The sequence below is a fragment of the Grampus griseus genome, assembly GCF_964374135.1.
Source record: "Grampus griseus genome assembly, chromosome: 15".
Taxonomy (NCBI): domain Eukaryota; kingdom Metazoa; phylum Chordata; class Mammalia; order Artiodactyla; family Delphinidae; genus Grampus; species Grampus griseus.
In genome coordinates, this window is record NC_139009.1 from 28,633,159 (window position 1) to 28,646,054 (window position 12,896).

Here is a 12,896-nt window from a genome sequence, read left to right on the forward strand (position 1 = left end):
GGACTCTCAACCACTGCGCCACCAGGGAAGCCCCACATTATAATTTTTTAAAGCTGTAAATTTAACAGGGTTTTTCTTTTTTTTTTTTTTTTTTGTGGTACGCGGGCCTCTCACTGTTTTGGCCTCTCCCGTATGCGGAGCACAGGCTCCAGACGCGCAGGCTCCGCGGCATGTGGGATCTTCCCGGACCGGGGCACGAACCCGTGTCCCCTGCATCGGTAGGCGGACTCCCAACCACCGCGCCACCAGGGAAGCCCTCTTTTTTTTTTTTAAAGAGTAGTCAAAATGTCTTGACATCTAAGGAGCTGCACCAATATTGCTGCATCCAAAAAGCCTCATCAAAATGTTCTGGATCTAAATAAATAAACCACTTAAGTCAGATAGGGCTTGGATCTGCAAAAGCAAAGCAAAGTGGCCTATTAAGATAATTATTTACATAATTTAAGCAAACACACACATAATTGCTTAATTTTCTGCTTGATTTGACTAGGGTAGACCCAGAAGTGAGCTAATTGTTTCTAATCTTGTATCAGAGGGTTAAGACTAGGTGTCTTGGGAATTCCATGCTGTTTTTTAAAGAAAGAAAGGTTACTTTTATTCCACATCATAAAGAGAGTAGCTTTGTAATGGTGAAGGGCTGATTTGCTCTTTGGAAGACTGGATGAGTGTACACCCTGAATGATCCTGAGTCTCACCAGACCGGGTGTTCCAGTGGAACTAGCTCAGTCATTCCCGCTCTGACCCAACACTCCAAGTACTGCTGCTGCCTCAACTCAGCAGATGAGTGGTATTTGAGAGGACAAGCATGTTCAGGGCTTTACCCAGAGGGGCCAGCTAACCCCAGCCTCTGCCTTCTCCTCCTGTCATGGAATGAGTTGTGTTCCCCCCAAATTCATGTTGAAGTCTCAAGCCCTAGTACATCAGACTATGACTGCACAGACTGTCCCCAACTTGCCATGGTTCAGCTTAGACTTTACAAAGGTGCACAAGCAATACACATTCAGTCAAAACCATACTTCAGATTTTGAATTTTGATCTTTTCCCGAGCTAGTGATATGTGGTCTGACACTCATGATGCTGGGCAGCGGCAGCTCCCAGCAGCTCCCAGTCAACCACGTGATCACAAGTGTGAACAACCAATACACTTGCACCCATTTTGGACCCACACAATCATTCTGTTTTTCACTTTCAGTACAGTATTCAGTGAATTACGTGAGATAGCCAACACTTTCTTATAAAATAGACTGTGTTAGATGATTTTGCCCAACTACTGGCTAATATAAGTGTTCTGAGCGTCTTTAAGGTTAAGGCTAAGCGATGATGTTTGGTGAGTTAGGTGAATTAAATGCATTTTCAAATTAATATTTTCAACTTACAATGGGCTTATCAGAATATAACCCCATTGTAAGTCAAGGAAGAGCTGTATTTGGGGATAAAACCTTTAAAGAGGTGATTAAGTTCAAAGGAGGTAGCTGGGGTAGGGCCCTAATCCAATATGACTGGTGTCCTCATGAGAAGAGGAAGGGGTGCATAATGAAGAGACTATGTGGAGCTTCCCTGGTGGCGCAGTGGTTGAGAGTCCGCCTGCCGATGCAGGGGGCACAGGTTCGTGCCCCGGTCCGGGAAGATCCCACACGCCGCGGAGAGGCTGGGCCCATGAGCCATGGCTGCTGAGCCTGCGCGTCCCGAGCCTGTGCTCTGCAACGGGAGAGGCCACAACAGTGAGAGGCCCGTGTACCGCAAAAAAAAAAAAAAAAGACTATGTGAAGACACAGTGAGATGGTGGCCATCTGCAAGCCAAGGAGGGAGACCTCAGAAGAAACCACCCTGCTGACACCGTGATCTTTGACTTCTAGCCTCCAGAACTGTGAGGAAATAAATTTCAGTTGTTTAAGCCACCAAATCTTTGGCATTTTGTTATGGCAGCCCTAGCAAACAAACACAACTCCCCAAGTCATACCAGTGGTTTCTGGGAGTCTCCTCTTGAGCTCAGGACAGATATGATTCCGTTCCTTCTTCTGAGTATTGGTCTCTCCTAGAAATAACAGTAACAGAACGTTAAATGGGTGAATTACTAATAAAGAGCAGAGCCAGACCTTTCCCTGTATCCCATTACTCATCTATAGGAGAGAAGACTAGAAAGTATAAAGGATCAGAGTCATTGAGATGCAGAGCTGCCCCCACATATGGTTGGGGTGCTCCCACTCAAGCCAAGTGAGAGAGCTTCCCAAGAACCAGAGAGTGGGCAGAGCTTGCACTAAGGGTAAGCAGTGTCCTTCTCTCCAGCCAGATGGTTACTGAGATGCAGGACCCAGATCCCATTGCTCCCATGGGCCCAGAGTAGGACACCATGATTTCTTGGAACAGAACTTACAAACTAGAGATTCCTCTTGCCTGGAGAATTCTGTAGACAGGAGGCTGGAGGAGCTGCCCATGACGACAGGTCCAAAGAGAGAAGGCAGCAGAGGAAGCAGCCACACATACACTGTTTGTTGGGCAAGTGTTATGATTCTCCCTTGTGGGCCAAGTGGACACCCCAGAAGGTAGCTAGACTCAAGTCACCTTACAAGGTCCCACCAAAAAATATTAGCAGGGTTAAGGAGACTCCAGCAGGAGACCTCAACCTAGGAGGAAGGGAGTATGCAGAGCAAAAAGGGATGTGATGCAGACGGAGTGAAAAGGCAAGCTAAACCCCTTCCGCTTCTGGTTCACAGGTCAACCCTGAGCAGGGGAGGGGAGAAGTTTTGACATGAATATAAGATGGAAGTGATTATTTACACTGAGTCAGATTTTTTCTACCTGAAAATGAGACTGTTTTGATTTATGAAAGTGACGGAAAAGCCATAGAATCTGACCAAGATGTCAGTCAGAGGTAGGGAGGAGAAACTGGACAGAGCATGTTAAAGGCTGAGATGGGAGAGGAAAGGGAGACTTTTCCTCACTGTATTCTACCAAATTCAACCTATACCATATTTCAGCACCATGACACTCAAAAACTTTAGCTCTAACCACCCTGGACAGACACCATAGACAACCTCTCTATTCTCATCTCTCTGAGATGGTTCCCATTCCCTGCAGCCCATGCACAAAGCCCTCCCATTTTCTTTCAAAAACAGCAATGCCTGGGGGCTTCCCTGGTGGCGCAGTGGTTGAGAGTCTGCCTGCCGATGCAGGGGACACGGGTTTGTGCCCCGGTCTGGGAGGATCCCACATGCCGCAGAGCGGCTGGGCCCCTGAGCCGTGGCCGCTGAGCCTCCACAACGGGAGAGGCCACAGCAGTGAGAGGCCCACGTACCGAAAAAAAAACAAACAAACAAAAAAACAGCAATACCTGATAGATATCAACTCATACAAATACAAGTGCTTAAGGAGTTTGCTAACCCAGTACAATCAAACTCAACCTCGACTGAGATCACCTGGCACCACTATAATGATAATTAATCTACATTTAAACCACCAAATAAAGACAATACCAAGTAGAAACAGAATGAAGTACAGATGAGGACCATCTAAATGAAGTCTTCCAAAATTCCAGGCTGCAGTCAGGATGCAGTGCAGTTGCTTAAATGGGTCACAGATCAGGGGAAAATCTACCAAATCTCTGGTCCCATCATAAAAGAATGATGGCTGGAAGGTAATTAGTACTGGAAGTCACAGAGGACCAAAGACACCAATTCTGTGTCTTTGGTTCTCTGTGACCAAAGAAAGTTTGCAAGAAAATGCAGTTCAGGTGAAAATGACAAGGTTACCTTTTGCTGTGAGATGTTAAATGATTTGGTTCAGCACATGCATCCGTCATCCCTACCTCAAAGTTTAGGGCTTTGGTAGTTGACAAATACAGATCCTTTCTCCTTTGCTGAATACATGGTTTAATGCTAATATATCATCATTTTTACTTGTCAAAAAATTTTATTATTCATTTCCTCTCCTTGGTTATTCGAGTTTGCTTTGTCACAAGGCTCAAATTCCAGCCCTCCAAATAGAGATGCCTGTGTACACGTTCATGGAAAATGTTGATAGGAATGAAAAAATAATACATCAGAAGATTCTGAAGCCTCTCACTCTTCAGAAGATTTCACTAATTGAGTAAAGACAGCCAAAATTTAAGAAGCAGCAGAAACCATTTGCTTTGTCATTAGCACCTGAGAAATGTTATAGGCAACAGAGAACTGAAAATCTCTCTCCAATTCTCCCAATAAAACACAAAGAGTGACAGTTGCACATGGACAGATTCTTGTATTTGAACAAAGAAGACACTATGATAAGCCACTATTATTATGGGCAGTGTCCTACCTAGGAATTTGTTTCTATGAATTGTTTTGAAGATCGATTTGTTTCTATGCTTGTTCTACATTTAAAATTGATATCAAATTAGTCTCCCCAAAGCAAAGGGCGACACAGCTAAAGACTTCGCTTTAATACTCCCTGAAGCAGGCACTGATTTTATGAGTTTAATAACATTAAATGACCTAGGAAGCAGAGATCCATTTCCAGTGTCTAATAAAATAAACAATATTTAGTCCTCTGAAATAAAACTCTTTAATTGAAGATCAGCTATAAGGAAATATGGCACTTATACACCTTCTAAAAATGTCAGAAGACCAAAGAAGGATGATCAAATTACTAATTACTTACTAATAATAAGGAAAAATATATTGATAAATTATGTTAGAGAAAAGATTCAATTTTCTTTCTGTTGTCTGTGGAAAATGATGTTACAAAATTGCAGTCCAATGAGAGGTAAATCAAGAATAACAGCCAAAATGTAAGAGAAAAGTATAATAGAGAAGTGTTAGAAAGGTAATTCTTTAGGGGAACCCTCCTACACCGTTGGTGGGAATGTAAATTGGTGCAGCCACTATGGAAAACAATGTGGAGGTTCCTCAAAAAAATAAAAATAGAGTTGCCATATGATCCAGCAATCCCACTCCTGGGCATATATCTTGACAATGCTATAATTCAAAAAGATACATGCACCCCTATGTTTATAGCAGCACTATTTACAGTAGCCAGGACATGGAAACAATCTAAATGCCCACTGATAGATGAATGGATAAAGAAGACGTGGCCTATATATACAATGGAATATTACTAAGCCATAAAAAAGAATGAAATAATGCTATCTGCAGCAACATGGATGGACCTAGAGATTAGCATACTAAGTGAAATAAGTCAGAAAGAGAAAGACAAACATCATATGATATCACTTATATGTGGAATCTAAAATAGGACACAAATGAACTTATCTACAAAACAGAAGCAGACTCACAGATACAGAGGACAGACTTGTGGTTGCCAAGGGGGAAAGGGATGGCAGAGGGATGGATTGGGAGTTTAGGATTAGCAGATGAAAACTATTATATACAGAATGAATAAACAAGGTCCTACTGTATAGCACAGGGAAGTATATTCAATATCCTGTAATAAACCATAGTGGAAAAGAATATGAAAAAGAATATATATATGTGTAACTGAATCACTTTGCTGTACAGTAGAAATTAACACAATGTTGTAAATCAACTATACTCCAATAAAATAAATTTTAAAAAAAAGAAAGTTACTTCTTTTATAATATTATGTTGTTTTTCTGGATTTTATAATGTTTGTGATATTTGTCACCTTTTTAGAAAATGTTACTTGTTATAAATTTTTCTCATTCTAAATAAATATTTAGTTTGATAGCTAATTTTCTATTTTTTTCTTAAGCAGATTCCACCAAATTATACAAGCTTCAGGATCCATAAAATCTGCACGGCTCCTAATCAAGTGGCCTCTACTAAGGAGGTGGGTGGAATCAGCCAGGTTTGGCCTGACATTTACCGCTATTTGCAAGTAGTTAAATATTCATGAACATACAATTTTTAAAGCTTTGGTTAAAACTGAAAAAGACTGGACTATGCTTCAGTATGTACAACATGTGTCTTGGGAGGAGATTTTATTAAAGCCAAACAGGGAGGATATCTGTGGTAGACACTGCTAGCCTATATCCTACCAGATTCCTCTTCTTCCTGGACACACGTATGGACTACATTTCCCAGGCTCCCTTGCAGTTGGGTGTTGTAATGTGAATGCATTCTAGCCAATGGAATGTGGATGGAAGAGATGTACGTCCCCCTTCCAGACCTAGCCCATGGAAACCTCTCACCCAAGAGCCTCTATTTCTTCCCCCTCCATTGGCTTAAGGCACGCTAGCACAGTGACCTGGCAAACCACAGTCAAAGGTAAAAGAGACATGAAGTGGAGGGAAGCTGCATCTCTCTTATTCACTGCTGGGAAGGAAACCAAATTTGAACATCCATTTTGTTCTTCAAGTTAGCAAGAAATAAACTGTTTATTGTGTAGCCACTGGGATTCAGGGGTTTATCTGTTATGGCAGCTAATAATATTTCAACTAATGCTGTTTTATTACTGGAAGAATAGCATTTTTTAAAAATTATGTTATACGTAAGTTTAATGAGATCCTATTTGTATATAAAAATATGTGTATTAATGTATATATGTTTTATGTATATAAATATGTCTATAGTCACATTTTCTCTTACGGGTCACATTTTACATTACTAGTTAATAACAGACGACAGTATATGCTCAGCATTTCTGAGATTTGGATATTTTCTAACAGACATTAAAATTTCTAAAGACTTAAACCTATCCATCAATGTAATAGACCTTTAAGGATTGTGACTTCCCCTTTATTAACATTTAAGCTGAGAGGCTCTTCCAAGGATGCTAGAGAAAAGAAGCCTGCATTGCGATGGAGGTTCCACGAAAGGACATCTATGTTCCTCATCAACTTTGATTCTAGGTTCCAGATATTCTACGTATAAAGCAAGGTTCCATTGGACTCTCTGGGTCAAACTACATTAATGATAATAACCCATGTTTTATTGCACTTCCCCTTACTGACTTATGCTGTTCACACCGTGTCTGCCCTCACCTTCAGCTAGGTCTTGCCTCACATGTGCTTAGAATCAAGTCTTTTCAGTTTCTGCTTCTTCTAGCTACCAGGGTTCCTTCTGAGGACTTCAGCTTCTGCCAGACATCAATCAGTACCACACATGTAGGACGAAAGTGCCATGGCTGGGTACCACAACAGGGGCTGAACATTGCACAGGCTTCTGGATTCCACAGGTGATTCCCCAGCACCCCATCATACCTACTGTGTGCCACTGTGGTAGCTCTGAGCTGTTGCGCATTCCGATGTGCAGCACCACCTCTGCGAAGCCCTTGCTACTTCCATCGAGAACCATGCCTTCCTGCTGAGCATAGCCACTGATGCATGGCAGTCCACAAGATTCTAGGTCTGTGGGGAGGTGGGGAAAAAGTGCCTTTCGGTCTTTTGCTCTATAATCTACTGCACTCTGGTGTCTTAGAAAACTGCTAATAGACAAGTTTTTGGGTTTTCATATCTTTGTTTTTGCCAATCCTTAGACATGAATCTATGGAGCTGGGTCAGGAATACTTTTGAATTACAGATATATCAATCTGGATTTACTTTAGCAAGTTGGTCCTGGCTCCATCTGCCCTTAGGATAGATGCTCTTCAAGGAGACACCGCGGTGATCCAAGTTGGCCAGACTTGCTGGAATTCCATTTTAGGCTCAGGTGTGGTGAGCTTGAACCAGGTGTCTAGTTGATAAAATTGCTCTAAATACACCTAATCCTCCAAGAAAATAGAACCTTCTGTACTTTTTGTTTCTCTGAACTTCTCTGATGACAAGTTGGGGCAAATGAAAGTCCTAACATAGTGAACATATGAAAATTGTGAAATGTTCTCTGAAATGAGAACAAGGTTAATATATATTTTACTCTATTACTACTATGGGCCACTTTTTCAAATTGGGTTTTAGAAGAAAAAAATAGGAAGAGAGGTGGGAAGGAAGAGAGCAAGTGTGGACTGAAGATGAAAAGGTCTATTCATTGATTTACTCTCTGACTTACCTAGGGGGAGGAAGGTCCTTAAAAGCATTGTGAAGATCAGAGATCAGAAATTTTTTAAGGGGAGATTGATCTTCTTGATCTTTTATTTTTCTATTTGATCCACTCCCCACCCCCTGAAAATTATGAAGCAGCTATTATAACCTGTAACCTGTGATAATGAACAAACTGCTGTGGGCAGAAGCAATCAGTGACTTCTCAGGCAAGGCCTTTGACCTACCTTATAACTGCTCTCCACTTCCTCTAAGACAAAATGGTACCACAGTTAAGCAGCCACAGAAACCATCCACAGACTTGAAAGACAGTGAACTTGACTCTCTATAAGGAAGAGGAAGAGGGCATTAGATGACCCAGGTCAAAAACTGCCTCACCTAACAGCAATAACTAACATCCAAACTAAACAAACATTGAGAGTCAAACCAGTTGGCATTTCTAACTTACACAAAAGTAAGTAATGAAAATTGAAGCGTTCATTAAACATGTTTACCAGATTACCTCTTTGTGCAGCACTAGACTGGAGCAGAAGTCTACAACTGTTTACGGTATTTATAAATAAAGCCTTATTGGAACACTCTCATTAGTGTACACATTGTCTATGACTGCTTCTCACTACAATGGCAGAACTGAGTAGTTTCAGCAGAGATTTTAAGGCCCTCAGAGCCTAAAAGATTTACTATCTGCCTTTTACAGAGAATGTTTGCCAACCTCTAGACTAGGTGGATAGAGCTGTGAGGCCATTACTATGCTAAGGAAGTGGCAGTATTTGCTGCTGGGAAGTGTAAAACAGTCGCCCTGTCCAGGATCCCCTTTTCTTCCTGGGCCCATAGAACAGTCTCCAGGAGAGAAATGAAGTGAAACAGACTAGTGGAAAATTATGCTTTTCATAGTGAAAAAAAAAAAAGGTTTCAGAAAAAGAACAGGAGACAAATATGTTATTTTTTTGTATATCAGCTACTGCTGTTTGCTACAAGATTTTTCTACAGCCTAACCACTGTTCACTGCTCAGAGCAAAAGCTGCTATTTCCAAACTAACAGAAAAGATAGATCAATGGTTTCCTGATGTTGGAATGGAAAAGTAATTTCTAAGCATAAAAGTAAAGAAAGAAACCAATAGAGTAGAAAAATGACTTATTCTCCAGTGAAATATTAAGTACAAATTATTTATGTATAAAATTTTATAAATTATAGATACATGTTCATCCAACACATAATTTCATGTTCTTAAATGACCCAAAAGAAGAGCAGAGAAGGGCATTAGCTAAAAATGTGGAGCATAATTTGGAGTGGGAGGTAGTGCCCAGAGAAGAAGTCCCTGTGTACTAATGAAAAGCCAGTTTTCAAGACTGGGGCCCAGAATAAAGAGATGAAGGACCTGGCTGTACTGACACAGAGAAAGATCAGACAGCTGGCTCTGGAGGTCTGACCTTCTGGGCATTACTTCTCATGCCACAATGATACCTGCAGGAGAGGAGTTTCATGCACCACATTCCACTGGAACTGTGGGTGGGCTCATTGGTCAGTGAGAGTAGAGCTGCTGTGATTCTGTGGGGAGCATCTCACTTCACCGTGAACTGGCTCTGTACCATCATCCTCTTTGCCCTTTGTACATCCTTTTGTCATCCAGATAAGAAAAGGTATAAATAAGGAGAAAAAATAAAACCATCTCAAGCCATGAACGTCTAATTGTGTTATCTGTTAGACCCTAACAGATAGTTGGTTAAAACTATATTTTATGAAGCAAATTTTTAAAACCTTAATTAAGCCTTTAAAGCCCAATCCCAAAGCAGAAATCTGATAGTAAACTACCAGAACTGACTTAATTTTTTTTAAATTAATTTCCTTATGTTATAAAATGCCATAAACAGAACCAAAAAGCAAATGACAACCTGGGATTATATTTGAAACACAGATAAGAGACAATGAAAGTCGTTAACAGATACAGATGTTTTCAAATCTGAAAAATAGAGATAGCCCTAAAATAGGTGAAGATCATGAATGAACAATCTGTGAAAGAACAATTGGCTAATACACAAGTTAAAAGTTCAGTGTCGATAGTAAACAAGGAAATACAAATTAAAGTGAGATAATTAGTGCCTATAAAATTAGAAGGTAGTTTTTATTATTTATTTATTTATTTAGGCTGTGCTGGGTCTTAGTTGCACCATGTGGGATCTAGTTCCCCGACCAGGGATCGAACCCAGGCACCCTGCATTGGCAGCGTGGAGTCTTACCCGCTGGATGACCAGGGAAGTCCCTAGAAGGTAATTTTTAAATGATAATATTAAATGTATTCTTTATGGTGAAGGTTAAAGGGAAGAGGTACTTTCAAACACTTTGGGACAGAGTGTAAACTTTCTAGAGGACAAATTGGCATATATATTAGAGCAGTTGTTGCCCAGTCAGGCATTTAAACACAGGAAATTTAATACAAGAGTTGATCAGATAATAGTTAGAAGGGCCAGAGAAACCAAAGGGGAAGATCATGCTACCTGGAGGTCATTAACTTCAGGACTAACTCTACCCCTTGGCCTGGAGAAGCAAAAGGAAAAAGGTGGTATTACACAGGGTCCACAAGCGCCACCACAGGCCCTGGGCAGAAAGTCAACATTGGTGTTTCTGGACTTGCTGCTGGACCCTGGAATCACCTGCAGTTGGCTCCCAAGGCTGCTGATGGAGCCAAAAGCAGGAAAAAAAATGGCTTCTACCCAACAGGCAAAGGAGTCTGGGAAATGTAGTTTGCAGGCTCCCAGTCACCTGTACAGAAGAGGGTATTAAAGGGAAAGTATGGGTCTGAGAGCCAAAATTTAAAACTCCAGTACATGCATCAGTAGCATAAAAATGTTTATATACTGTCAATTACAACAATTTTCCTATATAAATGTTTAAGGAAATAAGTAGCAAAACACAAAAAGATTTATGTACAAGGACTTTTGTAATTGTGTCACACTCAGTAAGATTTGCCATGTCTGGTTGTTTTTCCCTTCCTGTATTCCTCGTGGTTGCAACTAGACTTGATCCATGAGTTCAGAAGTGGCATGTGTCACTTCCAGGATGCATTTAATCGCCCCTGTGAATCTCTCCAGTCATCTTTTCCCTCTGGCACAGTGAGCAACTACATTCGAGATGGCGCTGCTGTTAGACTAGGTCCCTACATGACTATGATGTGCAGAGGTTCCTTACTAACCCCATACGTGAGTGAAAAATAAATCTCTGTTATTTTAAGCAACCGAAAATTGAGGGTTGCTTGTTATAACAACAGAGACAGACAAATTTGACTCGCACACGTGGAATGCTTTATGAGAGCAGAGAATTACAACCAATGTGTTCAATAATATGGGAAAGTGAAATAAATTACTATATATCCACATCATGGAATATATTGTTGCCAGTGAAAAGTGCTTTTGGAGAATATTGAAAGAGATGAGAAAATCTTCACCACAGAAAATTAAGTGGAAAAAACAGAATATAAAACAATATATTAAAAAAATCAATGTATATTAAATGAGACTCATACACAAGGTTATATATAAAATGTTCTGTGCAGTGAGTGCTCAAATGGTAATGTTATTACTGTATAATCAGAAACATGTAAATGACATAGTACTGGGCTCAATGGATGGGCCACCCCAGATTCGGACACATGCTTGACATTCTGGCTGAGGTGGCCCTAAGCAGTGGCTTGTATTGTTCCTGTGGTCATGATGTCAGGCAATGCTGCAGTCCTTCATGACATTTGTGGGCATGACCAGCCAGCGTCTTACCTGGACTTCCCTCTTGTTGCTGAGGCATGAGACGCTATGGGCTTTGGGCTAAATGATGGCATGGAACCCACTGGGCACCCACCAAGCGGGGCCTGCGAGGTTGCATGTTGCAGGCAAGGATGTGGGAAGTGCCACTGATGCATGCCTACACCCCGGCTCACCCTGAGGACTGTGTCTTATGCTACAGATGCAACAGTTGCCATCTTGGATCTAGCCTCCCTGACAGACAGTTGAGACAGCTGATGGAGGGGGCAGGTGGTGCAACCTGGAAGTGTGGGGCAGTAACTCCTTGCAGAGCAAACTTTGATCACTGGATATCAGAGGATAATTCTTCTCCCTACCACCGCCAGAAAGGAGCTGCAACAGATTCATAACAGCTTTCTGAAGACATCCTGCAAGAACGAGCAATCAACATCACTTGTCACTCAGCTGTGGCCAGCTTCGTAACCCGCTCTCCTTCTTCCTTTGCCTCCCTCTTGCTTCCTGGGATTGGGCTCCCCAGTGAAGTGTTTTAAGGTTTAGCCTTAGGCACTGTTTTCTAGGGATCAGCCTCAGACAGTTACTTATACTTCTATACATGTTTCATGGTTCCAAGTATAAGAGCAATGCTTCTAAAATAGCTTACACGATGGGACTTACCTGGTGGCACAGTGGTTAAGAATCCGCCTGACAATGCAGGGCGCACGGGTTCGATCCCTGGTCCGGAAAGATCCCACATGCCACGGAGCAACTAAGCCCGTGAGCCACAACTACTGAGCCTGTGCTCTAGAGCCCGCGAGCCACAACTACTGAAGCCTGTGCGCCTAGAGCCCGTGCTCCACAACAAGAGAAGCCACCGCCGTGAGAAGCCCGTGCACCACAACGAAGATTAGCCCCCGCTCGCCACAACTCGAGAAAGCCCGCGTGCAGCAACGAAGACCCAACACAGCCAAAAAATAACTAAATTAAAAAATAAAATAAAATAGCGTACACGATCCTGTCCCCACCTACCTGATAGCAGCACACAGCCATGTCTCCTGCCAACGTCACCTCCCATCTTTGAGGAAGAAACAGAGGTGAGGATAAGACATAGACAGAACATACGATGGAGGCTTTAGTGCCATAATTGCTTGAATCTCAGCAAAGCTGTATGAATTTTAGATATTTGATTATTTTAGAAATGCAAAGAAAAGAGCACAGCAACATTTCATTTCCCAAG